This window comes from Helianthus annuus, chromosome 15, assembly GCF_002127325.2.
Source record: "Helianthus annuus cultivar XRQ/B chromosome 15, HanXRQr2.0-SUNRISE, whole genome shotgun sequence".
Taxonomy (NCBI): domain Eukaryota; kingdom Viridiplantae; phylum Streptophyta; class Magnoliopsida; order Asterales; family Asteraceae; genus Helianthus; species Helianthus annuus.
Window position 1 is genome coordinate 136,489,074 of NC_035447.2, and position 13,516 is coordinate 136,502,589.

A 13,516-nucleotide genomic window follows, 5' to 3' on the forward strand; every position below is an offset into this window, starting at 1 on the left:
TGAGACCCACTAATGCGGACATAAGGCGATGATTACCTAAAGGCACGAAATTAGTATGTGAATTGCGCACCTGGCCAGTACGCAAGAAGCATATGACGTTCGTGAGACCGTGGTAATTATCGCAGGTATGTCCGTTAGAATTGGGTAGCAGGTGGGCGTGCGGGTGAAGTGGGTAGTAAGGCTCTCGGGAAATTGAGAGTACTATGTAAGAGTGAAAAGTATGAGTGATAAGAATGAAGAATGTTGAATCCGTAAGACAGTACGGGTCAGCAATGTATGAATGAAATGTTTGAATCCGCGAGACGGATTCAAAGAATGAAAGATGCGAATGCAATGTTTGAATCCGCAAGACGGATTCAAAACATAGAAGGTACGAAAGGTATGAATAATCCATTCGAATCCGCGAAACATATTTAAGGTATAAAAGACGAAACTAGTCTACATAAGAAGTGTCGATAGTCTGACCGTGATTGTGTTAAATGAGTCATATGGGCAAATGTAAAGTAAAGAAACAAAAGAATGATCGTAATGAGCATGCAGACCTAAGTTATAAAACGAAAGAAGGAAGTTTTGAACAAGGTATGTGTTAAATGTGTTAGAAATCGACTCTTAGTAGTCAGAATGAATGACGGGCTATGACCCAGACAATGGTTTAAGTATGAACAAAAAGGGTAAGTTTGTTAAGAATACTAAAACGATGTAATGAATGTCTTTGTAAGTAAGCATGAATGGAAGGAAGCACGAATGTGTACTTCAATGCATCTATGATAAGTAAGAAAATTCGGTTTAACCTTAAAAGGTCAAACTGCAAAGGTTGACGAAATAAGTAACTAAAATGAAAGAATTGCGTGTAAGAAATGGAATGTAAGATATGTTATAGCATGTACGCAGGAAATATGTAACAGAATTATAGGTGTGTAATCACCTAGTGTTATGAATGTTTGAATGACATATGCTAACCGCCGATGTTGTTGATGATAATGTTAGAACTATTGATGCGATGAAACCAATCGTATTGGTGAAAGGACGTGCACGAGCGGAAGCTCACAACACGAAGGAATGAAACTTGGCCTGTACGGCTAGTGCACGAGGAGAAGATGATCGATCAGGGTTGCGGATCGTGGTTGGGAAATGAAAAAGAGGTTAGTAAAATGTCTAACTCATGATTGGAGGGATATGAACTGTCTATACACGTGAATTAAGTAATGCATGAAGTGAAAGCGATAGTAATGTGAAATGAACGGAATGATTTAAAGATACTATAAAGGTATGCAAGGTATACGTAAATGTAGAAAAGGTAGAATAAGGTTAACGTTAAAGTTAAGCATATATGAGTATGTATAGATTTCGGGTAATGGTTAAATTCTCGTAAGATGAACTACATGATACACATACGTATGTAAACTAAATAATGCACGAAGTGAGAATAATTGTAAAGTGAAATGAAAAAGATGGTTAGAAAGTAACGTAAAGGTATGCATGGTACAAGTAATTGTAGAAAACGTAGAAGGATGATCATGTTAGAGTTAAGTACATAGGTGTGTGTGATTACAAGTCAAAGAAGTATGTATATTGAACCGTGGTTGTCAGACCAAGGAAATGAAAATGATATGCGAAATTATGATAAGGAAGGTATGGAATTGTTAGGGAGAAGTCAATGATATGAATAATGAAATAAACATGAAAGAAACATTAATATGAATGTTTTTGAAAATTGAATGACAGTCATTGTGATGAGCTCGTGGTTGTGTCGAGTGTATGTAGAGAAGGAATAATTAGTGTTAAATAAAGGTAAGAAAGGTTTCGGGGACGAAACCTCAATTAAGGGTGGTAGACTTGTAACGCCCCAAAATCTGAATGTTAATATTTGTCGGATGTTCCTTTATGACACGTCATGAAATAAATAACTAGGCTATTTAACATAGTTAAGGGTATGGTCAAAAGTATTAAGTAATGAAAGGTAGTGTCATTTATGTTTTAAAGGAAAACCCGAGGGGCTAAAGTGGAAACAAATGAAAGTTGTTTACTAATTAAAAGATCAACACACACACACAAACACACATACGTGTGTGTTCGTGAAGCTTCAGGAGCTCTCAAGAACTCCAAACCCTAAACATGAAAGATCATCCAAATTGAAAGGCTAAATGATGCTTAAATCTATAACCGAGCATGGATTAATGATCACCAACATGAGGAGATCATAAGGTATGTTTTAAATTTAAGATTGGTGATCATGGGTGAAGTGGGTTATGCTCTAATCCGTGAGATAATATGAAATTGATTATGTATAAGGGTTAGAAACATCATATAGAACATGGGTTATGTAAGATTTGGGTTAATTTGATGTTTATATGTGAAACCTATTTGGTTATGGTGATGATAACAACTTGAATGATCACCCATGTCCAATTCTTGCTTAATATTGATGTATTTTGGCATGCATGGTAGATTCTTGTTAGAGGAATTGAAAGAAATGTGATTCTAGTATGTTTAATGATTATGTAGAAATGATTCATGATGATTAGAAGGAAGAATTTTGGTGAATTATGTATGAGGTTAGAAGGATATGCATGAATTAGTTGTACATTAAGCTTAGATGGTAGTACGCACACAACGTGTTTGATGAAATGCCTAAATGACAATAATATGTGAAATTCGTACCATAAGCTTGAATGATGTGATGAATATATATGGAATGTTTGATCGTATTAGTTTCAACTTAAGAATGGTTATGGAACGAATGAGAATCCTAGAAAAGAGTAAACTTAATTGATATTGGCGTTAACTATAAAGATGTTGATATGAATGGAATCGTATGTATATGTGTATATGTAACTATTTGATTATGCGGCCAAATATGTCCTACAAAATGAGTATGAAGCATAGATGGCATAATGACTATATTCTAACATGTTAATTTGTGAATGAATGTGTGTCCAAGTTGGAAGTTGAAATGCTTGATAGTTGACTTTCTGGAAAGTCAACAATGGTAGGAATGTTGTGAGGTAGATCTCTTATCATAAACGTACGGTTTAGGAAGTCAAAGTGATGCACGAAATATTTATAGCAAGATATGTAATGGCGTGTTTATATTATGCGAGTAGAAAGGATCTCATTGTTAATCTATGCTATGAGTTGCAAGAAATACATTAATGAAAGTCAATTGTTGAGCATAGATTTATTGTGATTGATGCTTTGTGTGGCCTTGTTTACTAACAAGGGTATCAATGTATGGTCATGTAAGGATAGATAGCATGTCTACGGGCTCAAGCACGGAGGCTAATGGGTCAAAAGAAAGCATGGAACCTATGCTTGAACTTGGACGCTCAAGGTAAGTGATTTCCGTAATCACTTCTTAGTTCAAGTAAGTAATAAAGTGTTGAAATTAATTAAACATGATGTTTGAGGTTAAATATGTAGGAAAGTCTTTCGTCGTAAATGATGGGATTAAAGTTGACCAAGATGCCCTTGATGGGTATTTTGGGCAAACGATCTTAATAAGTAGTTTAGAAGCAAGTTATTGATTAGTGTAATGTATGGGACAAGTATGGAAGCGAAGAGTATGGTCTTGGTATGTCATAAACCATTTAACGCGCAAATACCCTTAACGGGTCAAAACTAAGTATATGAACGATAATGTGTTAAGAGGATGCAAAATGTCTAAGAACTTATTATTTTATGATAGATGTCACTGATATTATTAGGTTTATAAGAGTTTATGGTAAAACAAACAAGTTACGTTGATGAATGCATGAACGGGTCGAATTGTGGGTAAGAGGGTAATAAGCCGATAGCGTGTAAGTTAAGATTTTCCTTAAGGCGGTTATGGGATTTTAAGTTCATTTGATAGGATGTGAATTTACAAGCATGTAGGAAGAAACGGGAGGTTAAACGGGTAAACGGTTCGAAAGTTACGTGCGTTTTAGTGCGTACGGACGACGATACGAACCTGCAGAAAACTGCAAAAAAAGAAACTAGAGGGCGTCGCCGACGGGTAGGGGGCCTAAAGGTGGGATCCTAAAGAATATGTAGTAATATGGTACCTAAATGTGGGATCCTAAAGAATATGTAGTAATATGGTACCTAAAGGTGGGATCCTAAAGAGTATGTAGTAATATGGTACCTAAATGTGGGATCCTAAAGAATATGTAGTAATATGGTACCTAAATGTGGGATCCTAAAGAATATGTAGTAATATGGTACCTAAATGTGGGATCCTAAAGAATATGTAGTAATATGGTACCTAAACGTGGGATCCTAAAGAATATGTAGTAATATGGTACCTAAATGTGGGATTCTAAGTTAAGAATTTCCTTAAGTAGATACGTATGAAGGTATGTATGTATGTATGTGTGAATATAAGTGGTATGTATGAATGAATGTATGTATGTATGTATGTAGGTGTGTATGTAGGTAGTATGTGCAGGTGTATATATATATCCAAGTGAGTATGTACGAAAGTGTGTGCACGTATGTAGGGTTGTGAGAAGGCATGTAATAGGTATGTATGTAGACATGTATGCGTGTATGTATATAGGTATGCACGTATGTAGGAACGTACGTATGAATGTAGGTACGTAGATTTGTAAGTAGTTATGTGTGAACGGATGCACATATGTAAGTATGTATGAAAGTATATACGCATGTATTCAATGAAATTGAGTATTGACGATAATAATAGTGAGCCTTGTGAACGAAGTGTAACGCAGGTACAATGAGAAAGTCTCACCACGGAATGTACGATCAGATGGAAAGCTGGGATGTAAAGAGTTAACGGAACAAAAAGTAAACGTGAATAAATCTTGTATGTTTATAATGCGTACTAATGTTATGAATTTAATGTGGTGAGCGCAGGTAGTACGAGTCACGCGGATCATCAAGGAACAGAGATCGAGGATCGAGTCACTAGTGAGATTGTACGGGAACGTTGATGTATATAATGTAGTAAACATAAGCTATGTTTTTACTTAGTAAATAAGTCGATTGATGGATTTATATGAAAGAGTTATGTTAAAGTTAATTTTTAAATAAGTTAAGGTGTTTATAATGAAAGAAAGTTTATGGCTTGAACTTCCGCTGCGACTTTTAGTCAAATACGTATTAGGGTCTTACACCTCTGTTTATGGACGCCCCCGACAACGCAAGTTATCGTCAAATCTCAAGATTCAACAATATTCAATCATAATATATGTAATTTGTCAAATATATCGAAATGTAAACTATATTCTCATCGTTCGGTTCGAGCTCGTTTTCACGAAATAAACAAAACCTATGTAAAAACAATGTAAATATTAATTGCGACGCTAAATTCTTTACCAAATCTTTCACGTCGAGACGTTTGACTGTGTTGACCGGGTCAACTGAGTTGACCAGGTCGACTCACTGAGTTGACCAGGTTGGACCGAGTTGACTCGCTTCACGAACCCGAACCACAACTGACGTGCACCCGAACCGCATAGATCTGATGTTGACCCTCTTTGGCGGGACCGAACCGGAACTGAGTGTTTGACCAGCTTTGACCGAACCCAAAACACCCGAAATAAGACCCGAACTACACCCTTGACTGCGTTGACTTCTATTGACCGAACCAAACCGAGAACCCGAGATCTGACCCGTATTGAACAGTTAATTCTTAACCAAAAAGAATACATGTAATTAATATATTTTGAAATCTGAAATTTATACGGGATTTACCTTAAGAGAAAGAACTAGAACATAAACTCTTTGAGCAAATTACTAACTCACAACATCAACAGTCATCTGAAATTCAAAGTCCACCAAATCTGAACTCAAAGCCACCTAGCACCACTGTTGTTCGACCCGACAGGAGCTCCCAAAGATTTCCAGAGCTGCAACGTTACTGACCTGACCCAAACCCAATCAGAGCCAAACCTGAACCAAAACTGATCCGACCCGAGCCCGAAGTCTGCAACATCGTCACCCGAACCTGATGAACCGTAACCCAAATCTGCTGACAATAATCGCCATCACCACCGCCGTAAAACTTCCGACGCGGCTCTGGTAGCCTTCGGCCAACACCGTTGACGGCTCTCTCTCTCCTCTTCTCAGCTCCTTCTTTCATCTCGGCTCTCTCTCTCTCTTCTCAGTCTATCCCTATCTTTCCTCGTTTCGTCATCGCACCACCACCAAACGGTGGTGGTGGTGGTCGGTCGGTTACACACATCGAAAAGGGGGTGGGGTGCGACGGTCGGAAATCTGCCAGAGACCAACTCCAACTTGTCTGTCGCGAAGCATCAGGAGAGGGGGGTGGGGTTGTCGGCTGCTCATGAGGGAGGAACGAGGGAGTGGAGTCTGATTGTAGTCGTGTGGGTGTTTGCTGCATAGATCGAGAGAAAGATGAGAGTAATGATGTAAGTTCAGTGTTGTGATTTAGATTAGGAACCTGATGAAGATGATAGAGGGGTTTTATATATGTGTGTGTCTGAGGAAGATGATGAATGAGAGGGTTAGTTTCCCATGTGTGTTTGAGAATAAAATTTCCTTTGTGTTTGTGTAATGAAATCGAGAGAGGGAGAGTATATGTGAGTGTTGGGTTTGTGTGAGTGAAATGTTTGAGAAGATGGTGAACCTAATAGGGTTTTTTTTATAGAGATATAAAAGATTCTTGAAGAGATCTTGAGATCTTGATGAGATTTTGCTAAGATTTGATAAGATTTGCATAAAAATCTTTTGTAGAGATTTGGTAAAATTTTGGTAGGATTTTTAGATCTAATATATTATGTTTAGGTTGAGGCTTGTGGGTTTTGGGCTTGGGCCCAGGGCCCACAAGCTCAATCCCCAAGTTTAAGCGGCCCGTAATTCCTACGAACCCGTTAACGCACCCGTTTTTCTAAAAATTATCGCAAATTATTAATTTAAAATTCTAGGACGTAAAATAGCGTTGGTTGTCGCGGTCGACGCGTTCGTTCGTCGATAATGGTAAAATTCTCATATTGCGTCATTTGTAGTTTTAACCGTTTCTCAATCCAGTTTCAAATACCGGTATTAAAATTCGAAAACGAAACCAAATATATCATAATACATTAATATCGAGACGAAATTCGAGTCCGGTGCGTCAGTTCCGTCGTTGATTGTCGGTGTGTTACCGTTTCCGCGTTTTTTGTTCATGTCTGCGTTTTGTGTCGTTCGGAAGCACGATAAATTTGTAAAACTAAATTTACAAACACAAAATACTCGTATAAGATTCGTACTTGTCGGCGTTGTCAGTATTCTGTTCGGTTTCAATCTGTAGCCTTTTAACGTTTCACAGGTTTCTTTGTAAACCACCGTTCGCGCACTGTAAAGTCGGATAGACGTTCCTAGGCACTCTAGAGGCCTAATTAAGTTAATTTGCGCTGTAAACACTATTTATTATCACGTCAATCATCTGTTAATCACGTAATTAAGAGCCAAAAATTACCGGTTGTCACAATTTCACGGTTAAAAGTTAAGATTTAAAAGATAGAAAGGTGTAGGAGTGCGTGTAGATCAAGAAAGTACAAGATTTAGGAGGAGATCTTACCAGTTTGAGAGAAATCTGAGAAAAAGAGGGGAGCACGAGCTGGTCGGACAGAGGTTTCCAAAAGTAGAAAGTTTGAGAGTGACAAGGGGTATTTATAGGATGCCAAAAGAGGTAAGGGCTGGCCGATCGGTCAGGCAGCACGATCGGACAGCCTGTCCGATCGGACAGCAGTCCGATCGGCTGGCGGTTCGATCGGCTGGTAGCCTGATCGTTCAGCTGCCTGATTCGAGTGTTCGGTGCGACGATTTTTGATATTTCGATTTCGATTGAGGATGATGCAAGTACGACAGAGTTTCCTATTCAAATTACTTTTAATCCCAACTACTATATCAACATACAAGCATCTATATCTCGCACTATCTCTTCTCCACCAATTTTCGTAATTCGGTTTCGATTGAGTTCGATTGAGTTTCGAGTTTCGATTGATTACCGCATAACATAAAGTAAACATGCACAAGTAACACATGAGGCACACACACACGTATAATAACACCAAAGTTGCATAATTTGAGTTTCGAGTTCTATGATGATTAGATTAGTTCGATTATCGATTAGGTAACTTTATCGTATTGTTACTTCCTATCATTCACAGTCATAAAGCGTTTCGCAGCGATAAATAATTCGATTACTTCGATTTTAGCCAAATACTCCACAAAATACAACCAACATAAACATAAAATAGACTAACTACAGTCAAAAGTCAAAACAGTAGTTGACCAAGGAGCGATAGATCACAGTTAGTGATCTTTTCTTCCTTTGACTTCAATCTTGACTTTGACTTTGACTTTTGAAAACACGGGGTGTTACAGCCTCCCCTTGTTTAGGGAATTTCGTCCCGAAATTAGGCTGAAGCCGCACAACACCGTGAATCACTTTTGAGACTTTCTCTCTCTAGACTTTCACTTAAACAACTGCGGGTACTTCGCCTTTATGTCGCTTTCGAGTTCCCAAGGGAACTCTGCCCCTCGTTTGCCTTCCCTTCGGACCTTCACGACAGGGATGCGCGAGCGTCTGAGTTGCTTGGTTTGGTGATCCATGATTTCGACAGGCTTCTCCACGAAGTGTAGCGTTTCGTTTATTTAAATGTCGTCGAGAGGTATATTTAGATCATGCTCAGCCAGGCACTTTCGGAGGTTTGACACATGGAAAGTCGGGTGGACGTTACTAAGTTCCTCCGGTAGTTCGAGTCTGTAGGCGAATTTTCCGATCCTTTCCAGAATCTTAAAAGGTCCAACATATCGAGGCGCTAGTTTCCCTTTCTTGCCGAATCTGACCACACCCTTCCAAGGTGATACCTTTAGGAGTACGTAGTCGCCAACGTCAAATTCTAGGGGTTTGCGTCTTCTATCGGCGTAACTTTTCGGTCTACTTCGAGCTTTCAACAGGTTGTCTCGAATTTGGAGGACTTTGTCAGTCGTTTCTTGTTATAGCTCAGGACCGGTTAGTTGCGAGTGACCGATCTCGTGCCACACAATAGGCGATCGACATCTTCTTCCATATAGAGCCTCGAATGGTGCCATTTGTATGCTGGTATGATAACTGTTGTTATACGAGAATTCGACTAACGGCAGGTATTTATTCCAATTACCACCGAAGTCTATGACACACGCACGGAGCATGTCTTCAAGAGTACGGATCGTTCTTTCTGTCTGTCCGTCGGTTTGAGGATGGAATGTGGTACTTAAGTTAAGCGACGTACCAAGAGCTGCTTGAAACGTTTCCCACAATCGCGAGGTAAACCGAGCATCACGGTCAGAAATGATTTCTTGAGGCGTACCATGATTACAAATGATCTTGTCGGTGTAGATTCGGGCTAATCGTTCTACCTTGTAGTCTTCTCGTATTGGCAAAAAGTGGGCTGATTTGCTGTCGTGACCTGATGATGTGGGCGGAAGCTTTGTTATGAAGTCCATAGCTATACTCTCCCACTTCCATATAGGGATTGGCGGTTGTTCGAGTAAGCCAGAGGGTCTTTGATGTTCAGCCTTTACTCTTGCACAAGTCAGGCATCTTCCGACGTAGAGAGCGATATCCCTTTTCATGCCCGGCCACCAGTACTTGTAGCGAAGATCCTGGTACATTGTTTTGGCACCGAGATGAATAGAATATCGAGATTTGTGGGTTTCGTCCATTAAAATCTTTCGCAATTCGGTCCGCTTAGGGATCCAAATTCGGTCCAGATAATAGAAGATTCCATTCGATTTGCTTACAAGCTGAGCTCCATCGTGATAGATTCTCTCCTTCTTCAAAGTGCGTTCATTGAAACACGTATGCTGGGCTTCGCGGATGAGGGTTTCGAGATCGTGTTGGGCTTGGGTTTTGCGAATACTGAGCAAGTAACTCCGTCTGCTGAGCGCGTCGGCAACAACATTTGCTTTGCCTGGGTGATAACGAATCTCACAGTCGTAATCGTTGAGAAGTTCTACCCATCGGCGTTGACGCATATTAAGTTCTTTTTGATCAAAGATGTGTTGTAAACTCCTCTGATCGGTGAAGATCGTACACTTGGTACCATACAGGCAGTGTCGCCATATCTTTAACGCAAAAACAACCGCGCCTAGCTCGAGATCATGGGTTGTATAGTTCTTCTCGTGAATCTTGAGCTGACGAGATGCGTAAGCTATAACCTTGTCTCGCTGCATAAGAACACAACCAAGACCAAGGTTGGAAGCATCACAATAGACAATGAAATCGTTGTTTCCGTCAGGCAATGTGAGAACAGGAGCATTGCAAAGCATGTGCTTGAGGGCTTGAAAGGCAGTCTCTTGTTCGGTTCCCCAAACAAAAGGCTTGTCTTTATGAGTAAGAGCGGTAAGCGGCACAGCGATTTTAGAGAATCCTTCGATAAATCGTCGATAATAGCCTGCTAATCCGAGAAAAGAACGGACTTCAGACGGGTTCTTAGGCGTAATCCAACTTTTAACTGCTTCAATCTTCGCGGGATCGACATGAATACCTTGACTATTAACGATATGACCTAGAAACTAAACCTCCTCTAACTAGAATTCGCACTTGGAGAACTTGGCATAGAGTTGATTCCCCTTGAGTAACTCGAGAACCAAACGTAGATGTTGTGCGTGTTCGGCTTTCGAATTGGAATAGATCAGGACATCATCGATGAACACGATGACGAAACGGTCTAGAAATGGCTTACACACGCGATTCATCAGATCCATGAAAACCGCGGGTGCGTTGGTTAAACCAAATGGCATAACAACGAACTCATAGTTGCCGTATCGAGTGCGAAAGGCTGTTCTAGGTATATCTTCTTCCTGAATGCGTAGTTGATGATAGCCTGAGCGTAGATCGATCTTCGAGAAACACGTAGCACCTTGCAGTTGATCAAACAAATCATCGATACGAGGCAGGGGATAACGGTTCTTGATGGTTAACTTATTCAACTCCCGATAGTCGATGCACATCCTGAACGACCCATCCTTCTTTTTAACGAAGAGGACTGGCGCACCCCAAGGAGAGATGCTCAGGCGAATAAAGCCTTTTTCAAGTAATTCCTGGAGTTGGTTCGAGAGTTCACGCATTTCGGACGGCGCGAGTCGATAAGGAGCTTTGGCAACAGGGTTAGCTCCAGGAATGAGGTCGATACGAAAGTCGATATCACGACTTGGCGGAAGTCCAGGAAGATCATCAGGGAACACCTGAGGAAATTCACGGACTACAGGAACATCTTTAACTTCGGTCTTCCTTTTCTTTTCCTTCTCCGCTACTACGATGTTTGTAGGATCGTTTTCAGACCCGAACGAGTCGATCAGAAGAGTTTATCTCAGTTTCAGAGGTGGAAACTAAGAAACTGAGGTCAATTCAGCAAGCAATACACTTTAAACTGTCGTTTGATTGATAATAATGACGTTTACATCAAGTCGACACTTCGGCAGCACTTCGTTACAAACCGGAATGAACAGTTACTTGATTTCGCTTGGACACCCCTATTTATAGGGGTTTGATTCCGCTTGAATATGCATGTTCGGTTCAAGCGGAATTACAACTTTAACAATTCAAGCGAAATCATCACATTACATCTCGAGCGGAATCAGGACCATGTGATTTCGCTCGAAACTGTCCAAGTGACATTTCAAGCGGAATCACCCTAATATCCCACTATCTTGTTTTTCGTGCCCTGATCTAATACATTCTATACAAAACTCGATACAAGACGAAGACGACAGACGGATGCACCAACAAACTCCCCCTCGGATGTTGACGGAGTCTTCAGTGTCGAGTCTTTGCATCTTCAGTCTTTATCAGTCTTTGGGCTTCTCTTTGAAGTATCTGACTCTGTAAGCATCCTCAATCTCTATCTTCTCTTCTCTTTCAATCTTCCCTCGGATGTTAACGTCTTCTCTATTCATCAGCACCAACATACACTCCCCCTCGAGTGTTGAATCTTTAATTTCATATGCAGCAACAATCTTAGGATCAGAACCTGGCTATTTGCCGTTCAGACTCCCCCTCTCAATCAGTTGGGACCGCAGTCTGGCTTTCACAGGTTCAGACTCCATTCCAAGATCGTGACCTGGCTCTCCTCCAGCTCAGGTTATCTGCACAATCTCTACCTCAAACATAAATTTTCTAATATAAACCTTTAACTCACTCAGACACCATTTGAAGAAATCATAATATGATCTAACATTTAGTCTCTGATGAACCACATGTAGGAATATAGTTTTTACCACTTGCAAAAATATTTTCTCTACAAAAATTTCTGATGAACACTTGAAAGATTTAAACTCTTAAATACATTCTCCCAAACCAACTGTCATCATGTTTAGCACTTGGAATTTTGAAAATCAGCTCTTCAACACCAGTTGCCAAAATCTTTTTGAATTTTTCAAAATTTATGCTAAAACACACTAAAATCTTTTTGAGATTTTTGAACACAATGAAATGCAGTAAAGAAATATTTACAAACAATATTTTTGTGAGTTTGTGTAAGAGGATCATATCAGTTTTTGAGACGAATCACCAACACCGTTAAGCTTCATTTCATTTTAAGTTCTAAACAATTCACCTAGATTGTCAGTATACTGGTCCATTTTAAATTTTCACACAAAGTTCAACTGCTTCGAGATACGATATTAATGTCTTAAGCACTTAAACTTATTCGCGTGTCCCACTACTTGAATATACTCGCGTATCCAGATCCCAATATTCAGTCTTACAGGTGAGTATACCACAGATGATATCTGTAAAGGGGTTAGATGCGAAACCGTGAGAGCTCAGGTCAGAACTTCCGTTCAGCAGAGAGATGACGGTTCGACTTTTGGTGTGTCCCCTTTAAAGGATCTTTTCTTCAACAGCAATGACTATCAATTTTATTGTTTCATCATTTTGCTGAGGGTGACGCTGTATTTCAAGCATTTGCAGAAAGTATTATACGGGGACTAGGTCAGAATTTCCATTCAGCAGAAGTCCCGGACTAATACCCCAGATATCACTGAGTATAAAGACCTACTATCTCAGAAAGAGGGATCTTTCAAACAAGATTTCGGGGGTTACCCATATATCCAAGAAATATTACCCACAAATTAAGCAATTTTGAATTTTAGGTTTATATCTCGTCATAATTTACTAAATGTGCAAAAACCTACTGGCACATCCACAGTAAGATTGTTTATCACATTTTTGACTTTACATTTCTTTTGCATGTTGTGATAGTCTACTGATGTACTATCATTTCCTCTTTTTTACAACAAAACTCATTTTGATTTTATCATGTTTTTGACTTTTTCAAATTTTCTAATGTTTTTGGATTTTCTGAAATTTTTACTCCCCCTAAAATGCAAACATATTTAAAGAAATATGAAAATAAACTATACAGAAAATTGACAACTGATATCACATCACCTCAAATCGCCATCCACTTGGCATAAACAATCAGAACTCCCCCTTTCAACAAACTATTTTCCCACTATGATTTCAAAACACTTAAGTTTGTTTTAATCAAAATGGTTTTTCCGGAAAACAAGTTTAGTTGAT

General features: G+C 39.5%; 1 long non-coding RNA gene across 1 annotated transcript; it reads right to left on the bottom strand.

Annotated features, from left to right (window-relative positions):
• Positions 1 to 5,164: 5,164 nt before the first annotated feature.
• On the bottom strand, positions 5,165 to 6,651 carry LOC110910541. Its single transcript, XR_002576245.2, has 2 exons — positions 5,695 to 6,651; positions 5,165 to 5,607 (listed from the first exon to the last, which is right to left on the bottom strand). It is a non-coding gene; the product is annotated as an uncharacterized LOC110910541 (long non-coding RNA).
• Positions 6,652 to 13,516: the final 6,865 nt, after the last annotated feature.